General features: G+C 32.0%; 1 protein-coding gene across 1 annotated transcript in view; it reads left to right on the plus strand.

The window, feature by feature from the left end:
* Positions 1-17855, plus strand: part of LOC129988622 (uncharacterized) — an 82610-nt gene that overhangs the window by 53466 nt on the left and 11289 nt on the right. The window lies entirely within an intron of this gene.

The raw sequence follows: 17855 nt of genomic DNA on the forward strand, positions 1-17855 counted from the left end.
GTAAATAAGCATTTTATTTTGTCTACTCATTTTGGAGTTTCGAGAAATTAAGGGATAAAATTTACGAGTTAGGTCTCGAAACTTTTTAGCTGTGTAAATAAAGTGGGGTTTCCAAGTTAATTTACTATCTAGAATAACACCTAAATATTTGCATTCCTTAGACCACGGGACAGTTTGATTTTTAATTTTGACTGAGGGTGGGGGATTCTTTTTACAGTTACTTTTATTAAAAATGTATCCTTACAAAAGCTGGCATCCGCTTTTATATGATCTCATGGCGATCACGTGATTGTTTACATGTACATACAGATTTACATTTGCATATTGCACAGTAGTTACGACTCGAATCAGAAATACCGAAATCTTATGCTAATTAGTCAGATGATTGCATCTAAATAGTTTAATCTTAGACAATATTAAATTAGCACGAGATTATGATAATTTATTATTTACGAGATGAATATGTTTAAAGATTAAAAGAAACAATTTCTCAAGAAAGAACAGAAGCAAACTATGCTTTTGTTTATGTAGGCATTTTCGCGTACATTTCGAACTTTGGCTAGGAAAACTAACCGAAAAAGGTAATAATAATTACGATTAAATTATCTTTTTCTTAACATAAATCAAAGTTCATGTGGCTCATTCAGATTTTTTTTCTTATGAATAAACAGGCATCGCAGAATAAATTCGATGAATTTTAAGAAATTATTAAATATTTCCCCAATAGTAACATTCGATTTCTCAGTTATTCTTCGTTACCATACTCAAGCAAGCAAATTCAAAACAACAACATAAAAACGTCAGGAAAAAGGAAAAGTATAGAAATAATAAGCAGAATCATGGTTAAGGCTTTTAGTAAAATCATAAAATCCCGCCTACAAAAATTTTTAAAAACAGAAAAACCAAAGCATAATTTCACCATTTGTAGTGAAGAGGTAAATAAAATAGACTTGCTTTATTATTGAATATAAATAAACAGAAATTGCCTCGAGCAATATCAGGCAATTTTCCCTGCTGTAAACTCGTAGAAAAATCTCGACCTGAATTTCCTTCATTTACATTCAGCCTTCTCCCCTTCCCGAGAGGCCCTCATCGATACAAATTGCATAAAAGTAATCACTACTCCATATTTCTTTTTCTCAAAATCAAATTTTAGCATTCCTTTCTAGGATCACAATGTGATTATAACTTCCATTTTATATTTCCTTTAAGCAGGCGTATTGTTTCCAGTAATCACCATGCTTGGACGAAAGTCAAAAACTTTCCAATTCGAATCCTCCTTCCTTTTGTATGCCTTCCGTATTTTGCTGGAGGGGCTTTCGTTTTTTTTTTTCTTTCTTTCTTTTCTTTTTTATTGGCAACTCGCCAGTGGAGTTAGCATCTGACAGAACTATAGCTTTAAGTTTATTTCAAGTTCAATATTATATATTTTTTTCCTTTGTATACATTTTTTCTCGTTTATACAATACGCAGAACAAAGCGATTTTCTTTCAAAAAGAACAGTAAGAAAATATCGCTCTCTCCTCCTCCTCCTCAAACCTGAATACTGGCTTTAAATATCACTCTGACCCTCAGAGATACGTCTGCTACGATGACTTAGAGTTTTTTTTTTTTTTTTTTTTTTTTTCCTGCTTTCTTTCTTTTTTTGAGTATTCAGATTCTTATTTTTCTCCCACTTTCTTTTAAAGGAGACTGTCGTGTTCTGGCAAAATAGATGCCAAGACACTCTATGTTTATGTGCTCAGACAAATAGCTAGGTGTCAGGAATCCAGTAGTTTTTCAAAAACTATTACTTTTGGGTCCCCTTTAGAATGAAAAACTGCCCGAACTTCATGTAAAACGCTACTTGGCCGAACAGTGCTTCAATATAAGCACCTGCATTCTCCTAAATGACAGATTGCGATAAATTCATAAAAAAGAATCGGATATTTATGTGAATTTTTAAATCCAATAAAATATGCGAGTATGGTTTTGAGGCCCATAAATATATCTCCTTCCAAGCAATAATTTCGCACATTCATCATCGTGGCGCCTTCGATGAAGCGCAGTCGCCCCACAGCAGCAGCTTTCGAATAAATTTTTGGTTGAAAACATTACTGAAATAACTTTTCTGAATATCATCACGAAGAGTTTTACTTAAAAAGGATCGTACGACAAACGTAACAAACTCGACTTGTCAGATTCAGTTTTCAGGCAAGTGCATATTCTGTCTGATAGACTTACTTTTTTTCCCTGCAATTTTCTGATCCACGTAAACCAAACCTGGGTCTGATATTAGAATCTGTGAACACCTGATTTTTCTCGATTTATTATCTTTTAGCATGTCGATGTTGAATCTCCCAATGCTGTTTAAGGGATTATGATAGAAAATGAATAAAAAATAAATATTTGGTTTACAGATAAAACATTTAGATAATTTATGAACAATGATATGAAAGGCATATTTTTATAAAGAATGCTTGATATATTTTTCTAAAGTGATACAGCAAATCTAATTAAGTATTGATTTAACTATCTATTAAAACTACTTGCAATTATCTCTTAAATAATTACAATAGAATCGTCATAAAGTGAGAAATTTATTAATATAAAAAAAGTCCTTTTTCTGCTTCTAAATATAAGAAAATCGAGCTTAAAAAACTACTTTGTTTAGGGGGGAAAACTGCCTTTCCTTTTTCTTTTTTTCAAAATATCTTTTCGTTTTTTTATTTATTTATTTTTGTTCTACAATTTTTTTTTGCATATGAACGTATGATAAAACTTATATTTTTACCTTTATAAATTTCTAAATAAGGAAATTTATAAAATATAAATAATATTTGATTAAATTTACTTAATAACCTAATTTTTAAAATGCATGATTTTAATTTTCAAAATATCGGGATCTGGCTGATTTCATAGTGTTTATATATATATATATATATATAACATGATATTTTGCATTACAGTAACTTCTTAGCAGCTCCACCAGATAAAAAAATTCATATTTCCGTTTCAAAATATTTATCTGGTGACGTTGGAATCTATTGTTATTAGTTGTATCCAATCTGCCTTAGTTCAATCCCGATTGTGACAAACAAACTGAAAGTGTTTGCCCGGGAACCCATTTTAAAGATATTTTGATATATGCGAATTCTAATTGGAATATGCTCCCCCGCTATCTCATGAACCTTAATTGATTCCGCGTAACAATAGTTATGAGCCGCCGCCGCCCGCGAAAACTGTGCAATGAAGCCCCTTCCACGAGTGCGATTTTCCTCAATGAATTCAGGAGGTTCAGTTATATTAACGTGCCGTTTTAAATCAGCACTAGGGCTATTTTGGGACGGACCTCGTCATTTTGAACAGTGGTCAGATGACGAGGACGACACTTTGAGCTGTCACCCCACTCAAAGATTCCACCGGGAGGACGCTTGGCTCCGACTGATTTAACGAGCACCATACCCACTTACACGACGGTTCTTCGGTGGAATCGGATCTCGAAACTGAAATCCTTCGGTTCCTCGTCCCCGAGACTTTACCATTAAGTTACCGGAGACTCCGGACTTCCGAAGAGTAAGTGGCCCCCTACAAACACTAGGAGGAGTTTAACTCGCGCATCGAATGACTTGATTTTTAATTAACAATTAAGGGAAAATATTAAGTAATTTAAAGTACAAAACCTCATTTAAAAGTGTACAATATCTTAAATGGCCGTACATTATTATGGGAAATAAAATAATAGATCCAAATAGGAGTGATATTTCATTAGAGAGTAAAATAAATTTGTAAGTCTAGGGGTTAACTTACTAATCTGAAGATTTGCTGAAATTTTTGGCACACACGATTATACAAGTTTTCATTTAATAAAAATTTCTAATTAAAAGAAAATGACAGAATTTTGACTTTGAACGACATTCATGTAATACTTAATCACCATATCATCAAAAGTAACATTTATAAAACATTTTACAATTATATATATATATATATATATATATATTTCGTGACTTCTCATTTGCCGAAGTTCCAATAAAAATCAGTCATTTCCAACTATAGTGAAGAATGGAAACATTCAGTAGACGTGGGAACTGCTAAGGAAGGTATAAAGCTGATTGATTTTCTCTACTTTAATGAAGACATCTTGATTTTTGAATATCATATATAGCATGACATATTGCGAAGTGGAGTGATTTGAAGTGAAATGATGCTACAGTGAGTTAAAGAGATGATAATGAAGCGACTATTAAAAAAAAGAAAAGAAAAAGCATTTCAAGAAAAGGCTAGAGATGATGAAACTGAATAGGTTATCGATGATAAAATTAAATCTTTACATTCAAAATTTTCATCAAATATGTTATATTATGTCAATATAACATGTCAATTTTGTTATATTAAACTTATACAAAGCGGGATTTTGCAATTTAAAACTCATGTTAATAAACAAGGAGAGGTAGGTTTTAGTCTTTCTTTGAACTAAATTTATTCATTCCGATTCAACAATATTTCTTCAAAACGAAGTTTTTGAGTGGAATGACGAGGATATCTGTATTACAGACTCGAACGTGATTTTACCATTAACAGAATTCTATGATAATTATGCATTATTGCAGGTAATAAAATTATGTAAATTTATGCCATTTTTTCCAAACTTCACTGTTATTTGTTATTTTAATCAAATCCGCAATAGTGAAAAAGGTAATGATTTTATTTAAAGGTATATGATATTTAGTTCATCTTTCATCGTAATACGTATATATTTTAAATGCGAATTTTTTTATTATTTGTTTTGATAAACATTCTCTGAAACGACAAGATGAGTCTTTTCCCCGTCATTTTCTCACCTATCAGCTGTTTATTTTCCTTCACTTCAAAAAGCAGACCATGCTTTTTGGACATTTTTCATTTCGTGCAATTGGAATAAAATTCCGCATGTGCATATCACATTCCGTTAACAAAATTAAAATTATGTCTATTTAAATCGTTGCATTTTATCGTCACGTGATAGACAATATGATTAACTATTTAAAAAATAAGATCTGAAATTCGATAAAAATATGAAACTTTAATAATGAATCAATTTGTTGAAATGTTATTTTGCTAAATCGTTTTATTTTAGTTATTATTTTTTACAAGGGACGTAAGAACTCGAAAGAACAGAAAAAAAAAATATTCCATACTAATGAACAAAACCAGTGCACAGGATTTTGTCCAAAATTTTATAATCTACGAATGGAAATTGGCTAAATAATCTAAATTTCATCCATTTATTTTGTTGCTATAATATTCAAAGTGTGGATCGTCAAAATCTGGAGCCAAATTTTTAGGGTGATTGCAATTTTTCTCCTACACTTTGCGTTTAAGAGAAAGTAGAAAGGCCAATGGCTTAGAATAGGCAGCCTCCTGAAGGAATTGCTGTGTTCTTGCAACAATGCCCAGACAGATTCTGACAATTAATACTCCGGTTCCAAGACTAAGATAATTGCTGCAAAGTCTCCTTAAAAGACAATCTCCTGTCAAATAACTCACCTTCGTTATTGTCTGTGTCTTTTGCGTTGTTTGACCCGAATGATAAAAGAGCGAGTTCAGCAGGGAAACAATGATTGTCCCCTCCCCCACCCACCCGGTAAGCGCCTGACTGACGCGCATTCAGTAAAACAGGGACAGAAACAAAAAAGGCGGGGAAAGAAAATGTTATTGGGCCTACAAGGGATGAAGATTGGCATGCTGCCACCAGGGCTTTTTTGTCCTACCCTCCTCCATTGTTGCTTAGCCTGTAAACATTCCTCAGTGAGTGGATGAACTTTTCACGCTGGCCAGTAGAGAAAGATTCTCCCTCTTATGCCATTCGAATCGTAAGGAATTCGCGGAATGGCCTTCGCTTTTTTGCTGCCGTTGTTTGTTGTTTCCCCGAAGAGAGAGAGAAGGAAGTGTCGTTAAAGATGTTGCTGTCGTTAAAACGGTGTTGGTGGAATTTGGGTTGTTTGAAGCTCTCCGGCTAGCCGTTGGTGAACTGCCCGTTTCAGGGCGATTCAGTTGTGCCAGTAAAGAGATTGTGGCTTGCTTAAGTGGGGATGGCAGAGGTACGCATGATTTGAAAAATGAAGCAGAATATCGCTTTGCATTTTTTCAATCTCTTTTAAAGTTGGAGAAAAATAGAAAGTGAAAAAAAAAAAACCCCTGCAGTGGCTACCACAAAACTTTTTCGCATATAATTTCTCTAATAAAGCCGTTATATAAGAGAACGCCTTGTATGGCATTGGCACATATTAGTTACAAATTAATAAACTTCGGTATGAATTTAGCATTTTTACGGATCTATTCTGGGATCCTTAGCGAGTTTTTGAAAATTAATCTCTAGTATACGGTTAATAGTATACGAACATCGAATTTGCGTTTTAAATGCGCTTTTCAAAATTATTCGAAATAGAAATGTGACACAGAGCTAAGCTTGCAGTCCCAACATCACATTCCAAATTTGATTTATTTAAGTCACTGCGTTTTTGATTTATAGTGTTTACATGTTTCTGAAAGCACAGATAGAAGATCAAGCCCTTATTGAATCTGGCTCAAAATCGACACATGTATGCGCTATAGATGTTAAATTTGTATATCGAATTTTATTCAACTGGATCACTTTGTTTTGTAGTTACCTTGTTAATTTATATTCGGGCAGGCGGAGACAGACTTCCTCTAAATGGATTTTGCCCAAAGCTTGATAGAAATCGAAAAATTTGGTTTAAAGACCGTCTCTATCCGTCTTTTGAGTCATCTCTTTCAGAGACAGATAAACGGGCATGCATTTTCAAGAATGCATTTTTTCCCCCTCGAATAGTGCTTTTTTTGTTCTTTTTTTAGTTTTTAGTTTGAATCAGAAATAATTTAGTTTCTTTTCCAAGATATACTTAATTTTAGATTGTTTCAATTATAGGTTTTAATTACCTACTGCTAATATTTTTGGTTATATATATATGTATATATAGAGATAGGAGGGGATAGAGACCGATAGAGAAGTCTCGTGATTATTTCAAACCGATTTAAACTGGTTAATGACTTAAATTAATTAAGACAAATAATAACTTAAAAATTAATAATGTTCTCACATGATAACTTGAAATTTGCAATCGTAGATTTCATTTTTTAAATTGATTCCTGTTTTTTTATTTTTTTTTATTTCATTCTAAAGTTATATTTTGCTCTGTAGAAAATAAAGTACAGACAAGCTGACCAGGAATTACTTCATACCTCATTAGAAGAGAAGATTTGTTGAAAAAAAATCATTGTCAGTCTGAATGTAAATGTTGCTCAATGAATGCTTGAAACTAAAAAAACGTTTTGGGAAAATATTTCATCCTTAAGCAATCAGAAACACATCGAGGTGTCATGTCTTTCACGGTCGAGTTGCTAAAAAGAAATGATTTATTAGTAAATTGGTCCGAAAGGTGAGATTAAAATTTGCTAGATGTCATTAAAAAACTGTGAAAAACTTTGTGAGTCTGAGGGAACGAAATTTAATGTTTTTGGGTTAAATGGAAAGCAGAAAAGTCCTAGCATTGGATTTAAACCCCGAAATCTTGTTGCTGCGGTGGCAGTCTACTTGCCTTGCCTGCCGTATAGCTTATGTGGCCAGCAAATATGGTTTCTTGGACATTCTTAAAAGCAATATGAAACAAAGTTGTGGAAAAAAATATGTTACTTTGGTCAAATTTAAATTCTACCCAGACAACGATCCGAAGCGAATGTTCTATACTTATGGTCTATGACAGGAATGGCGAACCAGTGGTACGCATGCCATTGATGGCACGTCACCGATCAAAACGGTTTGCCTTTTAGTTCAAAATAATAAAGTTCACTATGAAGTAATTCGAACAAACGCGAGTGATCAATTGCGATGCGCATATTCCCATTCCCTGCAGGCGCAATAAAAGACAGAATTAAACAATCGACGTCTATGATTAAATAAGTTAGCAAAAATTGTGATAGGAGTGAGTAAGCCTTTTCAAGAGGTCGAGATTTTGAATGAAGCCTATTTAGAATGCGCGTCCTCCCTTTTTGAGGATTTTGATAATAAAGACTCGCAGCGCATCAAAGATAGTCCTCTATTAAGAAACACAATAAAAGAAAGAATCTTAAAACTAGCGGGAAATGCAACAGATGATATTAACTCCGCTCCTTTCATATCGCTATGTCTTGACTAAAGTACTGACATCACTAAATCTGCACATTTAGCTATTTTTGCTCGATATTTTGTAGGAAACGGAAACGTCATTAGGGAAGAATTAATTACAATAACAATTGTTGCTAACTGCAAAGTGCACATATATTTGTAAGGATGTTAAAAATCGCGTGCTGAGAAAGAAATTGATTTGAAAAGAATTGTTCCAGTAACAACTGGTGGTGCTCCAAATATGGTGATCAAAAAAAAAAAGGTTTTATTAATTTATTTTAAAGGATTTATTAGTGATATTCAATTCTAGAATATCACTGCATTATTCACTAACAAGCCTTGTGTGCTAAGAGTGGTTTAACATCTTTTGATGATGTAATGGTGTTAGTCACAAAAATAATCAACCTCATAACGTCGCAGGCTTTAAATAAACGAAAGTTTGATGCTTTGTTGGATGAAATCAACTCGGTGTATAATGGCTTACTAATGCATAATAATGTTCCCTGGTTGAGCTGCGAGAACGTACTTCAAGGGTTTGTTGATTGTTTAAAAGAAATCGTATTGTTTCTGTTTAATGAGGGGGAAATTGAACAGTACTTACAGTTGTTGGATATTATTTGGTTTCAAAATTGATGTTTTTTTACAGACATATGCCAACATTTCAATAAATTGAATGTAAAACTTCAAGGCACAAATAAAAATATTGTCATCATGATGGATCTCATTCGCACTTTTGTCACTAAACTGCATGTTTTCACAAACGATATCATTACAAGAAAATAAGAATTTGGGAAAAAAATATCAAAATATCACTTTCCAAACTTGAAAAAAATATCAATATTATATATCAAATTTAGATGTATATGATAAATCAGTCGATGAAAAGGTTATTGAAGAATTCATTTCCGTAATTGATTCTTTAATTAAGGAATTTTCAGTGACATTTTCTCAGTTCAAAGAATTATCCGAAGTTTATTATGTACCCCGATGTGATTTCATTTGATAAACTGAATTTGTCCCAATTCGATTGGTTAGAAATTGAAGAATTTGAAATACAACTGATTGATTTCCAGTTCAATATGAATTTAAAAATGTATTGAAAGAGGATAAAAGTTAGAATAGATTGAAACAGAAAGATTAACAAGCAATAAAAGTAAAAATGACAGTAACGAAATGTTAGAAATATGGAATTCGATTCCAAACTTATTTAATTGTTTGAAGAAGCTGGCTTATGCTATTTTAACCATATTTTCATCTATTTATGCCTGAGAGTCATTAAACCATATTTTCATCTACTTATGCCTGCGAGTCATTATTTACAGAGATGAATAACATTAAGGACTCGATTAGAAACAGATCTCCCAATTCAGCATGCATTCTTCTAAAAGTAACACCTTACAATCCTAATATAAAATATTTGTCATCTAATCTGCAACAACAGAAGACACACTAATGTTACTTTAATTTGAATCACACGTATAACTAAAACGTTTACTACTATACAGTGCAAAATGTATTTTTTCGTAGTAAAGAAAGAGTTGTGAGTATTTCATTTTGTTATTTTCCCAATAGTCAAAATTATTTGACGGCACGTCTATACCTCATTGATCATTTCTTTAGAAAAAATGGTGCGTTGATCCATAAAGGTTCGCCACCTTTAGTCTATGAGCTCTCGTATTATTGTTCTATGGTAGGCAGTGATAAAATAAAGCGTCAGTGTTCTACTGGCTATTCTCATGTGCTACGATAATGAGTTTCGCTTGGCCCCGTCAACCAAATGGAGCCGAGGCTTTGGTGGCAAGATCATCCACCAAGTTGTATTTATCTTACACAGTTATAACCATATTCATGTGCACAAGGACAGAGAAATAAACAAAAGTCTGTTCTTCAGCGGACTTTATCTAACATTATTGACTTATCTAAAAATTTGTAGTAGAAACATACCGTAACGTTCGTTTACTAACTTGGAAATATTTGAATCGATATGTTTACATACATGCTAATAAGCAGAATTGTACACAGTCAAAGCGTTGACAGATTTAATTCAATTAATTAGAACTTTACACATTTCATTGTAAGATAATTTTCCAAATTCCATTTTTCTAGTTTATTGGAGTTTTGAGTTTTCGTATTCATAGCTAAAACTAATTCGAAAAGAATTCTCTTTATTTTTTTTAAATTCCGGGAGATCTAAAACTTAAAAATTGATAATATCTTAGAAACTCTCTGGATTTATAATAGACGATGTTTTTGATGCTTTCTCTCTGTATTCATGCATGAAAGAATGAAAAATGAGGATGAAAAGGGGCTTCATCTTCTTTCAGTTGGACTAAAATAAGTTCATGAAGGAAATCGCGAGCGGCGACATTTTTCTTCCTTTGTTATCGTTGTCACAGAAATTAATTTTCTATACATTTATATATTCTGATTTGTTTCATGTTTGTGAAGATGAAAAACAGTAATTGCTCAATTCCTGACGCGTTAAACTTTTCAAGTTTTTCGCAGTTGTTTGTTCTGAATTGTAGGGCACACTATTGTAATATTTTCAGACCATTAATATTTCAGTATGCCGATTAAATTTAATTAAATAACTATTCCGTATTCGAGGTGCCGCCTGGAAGTGTATTTGAAAAAAGTAACAGATTCCATAATATTTGAATTAATGACATAAATTAAATATTAAAAAAGAGAAAATAATTAAAATTAACAAATATCTACTTTTTAACTCTCTCATTTCTAAGATAGTCTTAATTCAGATACCTCGGAGTATTGGTTTTTCTCTTTCTCGAGTATTTGTTTCAAAGGTAAGAAAAACCTCTCACCCTTAAAAATCGTTAAAACCATGTTATTAAGAAAGTGTCATACAAAAGAAGTCTACTATTAACTGATAACTATTAAGAAAACTTATGCTCGAACAACTTTAGAATATTTTTAGAAAAACATCCTGTCCTCCGAAGCATTTCAAATGAGCAAAGCAAGCACCACGGGTATTCAATGAATCACACTTAATTAAAGAGGGTAGAAATCCTCTGTAATATCTGGCCGACTATAAATATCCGAGAGTTCTATAAATTTGTTGAAAAGACATTTGTGGCCTTCTTATGTTAATAACGTTAATACTCTAATAAAAGGATACAGTAAAATTCATTTCTGTAAAAATGTATAAAATTACATTTAGATTTTATTCCAGTATGGATATTATGGAGCCTGGAGTATTTTACCTTAATGCAAAATACCCTGCATCGAAATTTTGTATTTTACCTTGCTGTCAGTTTGAGTTGCCGCAAACTATTATTAACTATTCAGTCCAAAGGGTTGTTTATTAAAGGATCTCCTTTATCAATCAGTCCGGTGTGTGCTTACATATGATACCCAAACCGTAACGAGTTACTACGGCGGGACTTTATTATTGCACGACGTCCTTCATTTTACTTTTCAGTCTCTGCGAAGCTTTATATTCTGAGAGGCAATAGTTTCTTAGGCGATCGAATTAGAACTGGAAATGACTCGGGGAGGGGATGCTGCCTCTTTAGCATCTGATCCTTCTTTTCTATTCAACGCACGTCATCAGGCTCCGTCGAAAGTATCGGGAGGCGAAGGAAGACCTGAAATTCACTTCTCCCTCCTTCCAATCGGACTGGCATACGGGATGAGAGCCGTCCAACGCTAATGGGCAACATAAGCTCGCGTATTTGTTTATTTGCATCTAAAAAAAGCGGAGGAGAAGTTTTTATTTCAATTGCTTCATCGTACGTGGTAGAATTGGTAATTTGTTTCCGTCTGGAAAGGAAGAAGTTCAGTTCCTCCAAACAATCCAATTAGTCTTCTCAAGGTTCTTCTCCGCCGTTCATTACAGCTAAACGCCGCTTGACAGATGAGGAACCCAGCAATCTGGAGGTGGGTGAGAATGGGTCGACGCTGGTTTTAAACGATCTGAAACTGACAGGAATTTCTGAATGCGATTCTTAGAGCGATTTAAGGTTCTTTGAAATTTAAAGACTGCGACGCTGGCACTCAAGGGGTGGCAAGAAGTGTAATACATTATTTCCTAATATCCGCTCATATAAAATTAGAATATAATAAGAATTACAGGTTTTAATTTGTAGTTTGTCAACATACTATGAAAACTAATTTAATACTAACTTCTATTAACTAATGAATATACATATACGCAATAAAATGCAAGTACAGACTAAAACGTGTATATATATATATATATATATATATATATATATATATATATATATATATATAAAGTAAGAAATACCAATCTAAAGTAAGAAATATTTTGAAAACGAAACGAAATAGTTTCGGAATCGCAACTTAAATTATTTCTTAATCAAACTAAAACCAAAAAAGGAACAGGAAAAATGTCATAGTATTAAGAGAGCGCAAATGCAGCTATTTCTAAAACACAGATGAATTGAGATAAAAGTAATAAAAATCAAGTTAATAGGAAATTCAAATTAAATCAAATAAAAAAAGAATCCGGCCTGAAGACTTTTTCAAGGGTCAATCTCAGGCAGGGCTTCAAAAAAAGGGATTTTTTCTGTGAAAGAATGCAGACTAGACAGTCTAATAATGATTCCTCGTGACCCGAAAATCCCCTGAAATTAGGCCTAAGAGATATACCATTTTAACAGAAAGGAAAATACAAAACAATAAATTAGAAGAATACATCCACTAATAAGCAAAAATACAATAACAAAAATAACAATAATAACAAAATTACCATATAATAACACTGAAACCAGTAATGAAACAAAAAGAAAGAACCTACCAGCAGCAATCAAAGAAATTTTAAGCTATCCAATCCCGCTTTTTACACCTCCACGCTAAGGCATTTAAGGTAAAAAACAATTGTAGGGTCCCAGCTCTATCTATTGAGTGATCTAATATGCAAGGAAAATTCTCTCTCTATATATATTTAACCCTCTCGATTCCAGCGGGGCGGTTTGGGGCGGTTTGAGAATTTACCCTATAACATCCACGTGAGGCGGTTTGGGGCGGCTGCTAGCCGTTTTAGGGGAGATGGGTATTAAAAGTGGCTATTCTACTGAACACTCCAGGAGGTCCTCGTTATCTTCGACAATCGCGGCTTTTTCCCAGTAGTTTCCCCTGTGCCTTCGGGCGGTAGGGGTTGAGGAGGAATTCACTAAATAGGTTATTGGCGTTTATTTTGTATTTTAAAAGGGTTTTAGTTCCTATTTTCACGTGTTGTAAGCTCAAAATTGGAAAGATTTTATGGCCATTTATAAAAGAAATTGTCCACTGAAGTTCTCTGGTAACGATGAATGATATATAAGGATACCAACACGTTGTTTATTTTTCGGACAAGCATCAGAAGACCTTTCCAGTAGTAAGACTATTATAATGATATAAAGAAAAAAAAAAGATTTGGAGTATTCTTTATCGCCCTCTTCAAAGAGTGAGATAATTTTTATAAATACTGAGTTCCTTTTTAGAATGCCATTCTGAAAATTTCTCTTCAGTTGTGAATTTCTACTCTTTATTTTATGTACTGTGAATCGGGTGTTTGGATTATCAGAGTAATTTTTCTATTGAAACGCTTATTATTTCTTCATTATGAGTAAAAGAAATCGTGAACACACTGAAGAAGAAATTAAAGCAATTTTACTTGATTCTGATGAAAGTGACAGTGATCTATCAGCGAAGATGATGGTTGGCCAAAAAATGATACTTTAGCTGATCTCTCGTTTATTCTAAGGAAATAAGCAGGAGATGAAACTAACGAGGGTCAGGTGAACGAGAGAGATAGAGATGAGGAGTCAAAAAATGTTATATAATGTACATATTATCAAAAATTTGCAAATGATTCCCTCGTGTGTAAATTTGTGGAAATTTAATATGAAGCTTTTGTTCAAAAATTTATCTTGTCTTAACAATATTATAGAAAACTTCACATAACATTTTAAAATCAGAAATTCAGCTTGAAATATTCAATATGACAGTTCATACTAAAAAAGTAATATTTATGATTGATGTAATTTTAAATGTGTTAAATCTTCATATTTAGTTTATGAAGAATGTAATGTTTTAGTAAAATGTTCAGGCTGAAAACTGAAGGAATGTATTTTTGAAATATATTTCGCTGAGTAATTTTCCCCCCGAATTTTATTTCATAAATTTTTGTGTTTCAGTATTAAATGAAGTTTTAAAAATATGTTATCTCATCTATCGAAACAATTCGATAGATGAGATATATAAGGTTTGACGTAATATATTCCCTTGGTTAGAAAAAAATTTTAATAGTTATATTTTAAAAGATTAGTAAAAATGATTGGCAAAATACAGATATTTTTGGAATTTATATTTACCCTACATTCTTTTTCGATTATTTAATGTAAAAGCAAGAATGCGTACGGTTTTAGAGAAAAAAAATGTGAAAACTTCTTTAAAAATTTAATTAAAGTTCTAAAATTTTTCTCTTAGTATCACTATCGAAAATTCAAAATAATACTTTATATTTAAAAATTCAATAAAGATAATCGTTTATACTAAAAAAAAAATGCTAAAGACAATAAAAAAAAACAAATCTTCGCTGAGTGTTGAAAGAACATATTATTTTCGAAACATCTTTCAAAAAGAGTAATGACATTTTTTTTTATCCAACGATTGTTTTTATTTCGGTATTAAATGAAGATTTAAAACATTATCTTGTTTATCACTGAAAAGCATTGACATCTATACTATGTAAAAAAAATGTAGTAATTGCATTGATATATGTATAATGTATGTTTTACATTACTATGTAAAAATTTTTTACATGGTAATATATGACATATTATTTAATTTTGGCAACAAAAAAATGTAAAAGCCTATTGAGAATTAAATGGAACATAAAGATGTTTTTGAAATTGCTAGTAAAGCCAGTTTTTATTTAAATGGTTTGGAAGCCTAACATGAAACTTACGAAAAAAAAAACACAACTATTTTTTAAATTATAGAATAAATTTCAAATTTTTTGTAAAAAAAAATGCCCCGCAAAGTTGATGAGCGAAACACTTCACACTAAAAAATACAAATACATTAGAATAAAACTCTTAAGCGGATGGAAAATGAATCTCGTTGTCGAAAACCGCAAGGCAATTATTCAAGGTAGAGCGTCGACAGTTTTATTACTTCAGAGTGCGGGGTTTAACTGCCCCTCAGCTAGGACGAGTCCATGTCTTTCAGAGACACGTTGAGAAAGTCTGGATGTTAAAGGGAGTGCCACTTGAAAAGTGCTTGGATGTTAAAGAGTTAATGTAGAAACAGACAAAGAAAAATTGGAACCTACAAAATAAAAACACAATAAAATAAATTTAATACAAAACGTCTTAAAATCATGCATTCTAAAATTGTATTTATTTTTATTCTTCTTATTTTTTATTGTACAATCTTTAATATACAGGGTGGTTATAATTAAACTTCCCCTACAACACAAACGGATGAACGGATTGCAACGAAATTTGGTATATAGACTGTGCAAGAGATGCGCTCACGGAGTTTCGAAAATAATTTTTTATCTATAAAATGTCCACCAGAGGGCGCCTTTTCCGGAAAAACATTAAATTTAACACAATAAACGACCAAAACGGAATACAGAGACAATATTAACAATCCAGAACAAGAAGTATGAGAAATAAAATGTAAAACTGGGAAAAGCTGTTAATCTAGGAAAAAAAAATAAAAAATGTCGAGATTTGCATGTTTGCGAACAAGAAGAAGCTTTATGCAAAACAGGTTAGGATAAGAAATACTTTTAGTCGTTGTCATGTTTTATGCCGATGCTTCCGGCTGTAATGATGACGGTGTCTTGTTGCGACATTGAATGACTTAAAGAACTCCATAACGCTTCATGTGCGAAGCATCACAACTGGTCAGTTACGATCTGCTGTTGAACATACTGTCCACCGACTTGAAATTTTGCAGGTGAATGAGGGTAGTGACATGGAGCATCTTGCCCTACATCATCCTGGACATGGTTAATAGCTGCTACTCTTGGGAATTTCATCCTAATCTGTTCTTGATTCTGCAAACTGAACTGGTTTTTTTTTTTTTTTTCAAACAGCGTGCTGTTATTTCTTTCCTTATCTTTACTTAATATGGTTAGATGTGAAGGTGATCAGAAACTAGTCAATAAATGTTAATATTGTTTATGTATTCCATTTTGATCGTTTATTGTGTTAAATTAATGTTTTTCTGGAAAAAGCGCCATCTGGTGGACATTTTGGAACTAAAAATTTTTTTCTCGAAATTCCGTGAGCGCAACTTGTGTATAGTCTATATACCAAATTTCGTTGTAATCCATACACCAGTTTACGTTGTATGATGTTGTTTATAAAGAAAGTTTAATTATAACCACCCTGTATATTTCATTTTCATAGGTACTACGGATTTTTGAAACGAAATTTTTTCAAATGTGCATCCAATTCTTGGCGTATGAAAACAAAATTTAATAAAATCAATTAATTTGTTGATAATAAATTCTAGAAATACTAAAATAGTATGTTGTCAGCCAAATTATAACAACAAAATTTGAAAAGTCTGCCAAATCAAGAAACGAGTGAAAAAAAAAAATGATGACTAAATTCTGTTTTTACAATCATAAAACAAATCAAATAAAATAAAAGTTAATTATAAACTTATTTCCTTTGTTATTTTTAAAAAAATTAAATAACTGTATATGAAAGAATTTACCATTTTTATACCCTTTTATGACAGCTTCATTTTATCAAAGATGAAAGTTTGTAATTGATTTTTTTTAATTCTCCAATATGGAGCTATTTAATTGTTTATATTTATGAATTCCAGCCTAGTCACAAAATAAAATTTTAATGAGTTAATGATCAGTTAACTGATTAATTTAATTTAATTTTGTAACCGAAATATAAGCTATGTGTTAAGGAATTCAATAATATACTTTTCCAAAGTTCACAAGCATTTTTTTTTCCATGAATTTTAAATTAAGAAGCCAAAAAAGAATTTAATTTTAAAACTATTATTTAGTTTATCAGTATAAATTAGTATTTTAAATCTTTTTCTGAAACTCATATATACATGTCATTTCATTTTTACATGTATTCTCATTTTTAAAATAAATCCTTTTTTCTCTTTCTTTCAAAATCTTACCGTTGCAATTTTAAACGCTTTTAATTCGTAGTCTCTGCCAATTCTGCAATGCACCATTCAAACAACCCGGAATCCTCTTTTCTTGAGCAAAAAATCCAAGTGGCTCTTCCGCTGTTTATATGCTTTCTTCAACTGTGAGCATAACGTGTAATGTTTGGTCATCCACTTGAAATACTATGAAAGGGATTTCAATTGTTTTTTGATTACTTAAAGAAATAATCTTCAAGATAAAAAATAATTGATTTTCAAACCAGCAATACCAGTAATTTTTTTTAAATGTTTACAAACACAGCTGAACTTTATATTTCATAATTATGTGGCAGAATGGTTGAAAGCCTGATTTCGTCCCAGTCATTTTTGTATCATCTCTTTTCTATGTTCATTTTACTGTTCCCAGTTTCAAGAGTTTTCAGTTGCTCGTGATCTCCCGGAGTCAGCAAAGAAGTATTCCGTCTCCAACAGAGAGATTGGATTCAAGAATTGCAATCATAAAGTGAAGCGCCATTTTGAATGCTGGCGCTAGTAAAATGATGCGTATCGTATTCTCGTCCTTGATTAAAATAAACTGAGCTTC

This window comes from Argiope bruennichi, chromosome 10, assembly GCF_947563725.1.
Source record: "Argiope bruennichi chromosome 10, qqArgBrue1.1, whole genome shotgun sequence".
In the NCBI taxonomy this organism is placed as follows: domain Eukaryota; kingdom Metazoa; phylum Arthropoda; class Arachnida; order Araneae; family Araneidae; genus Argiope; species Argiope bruennichi.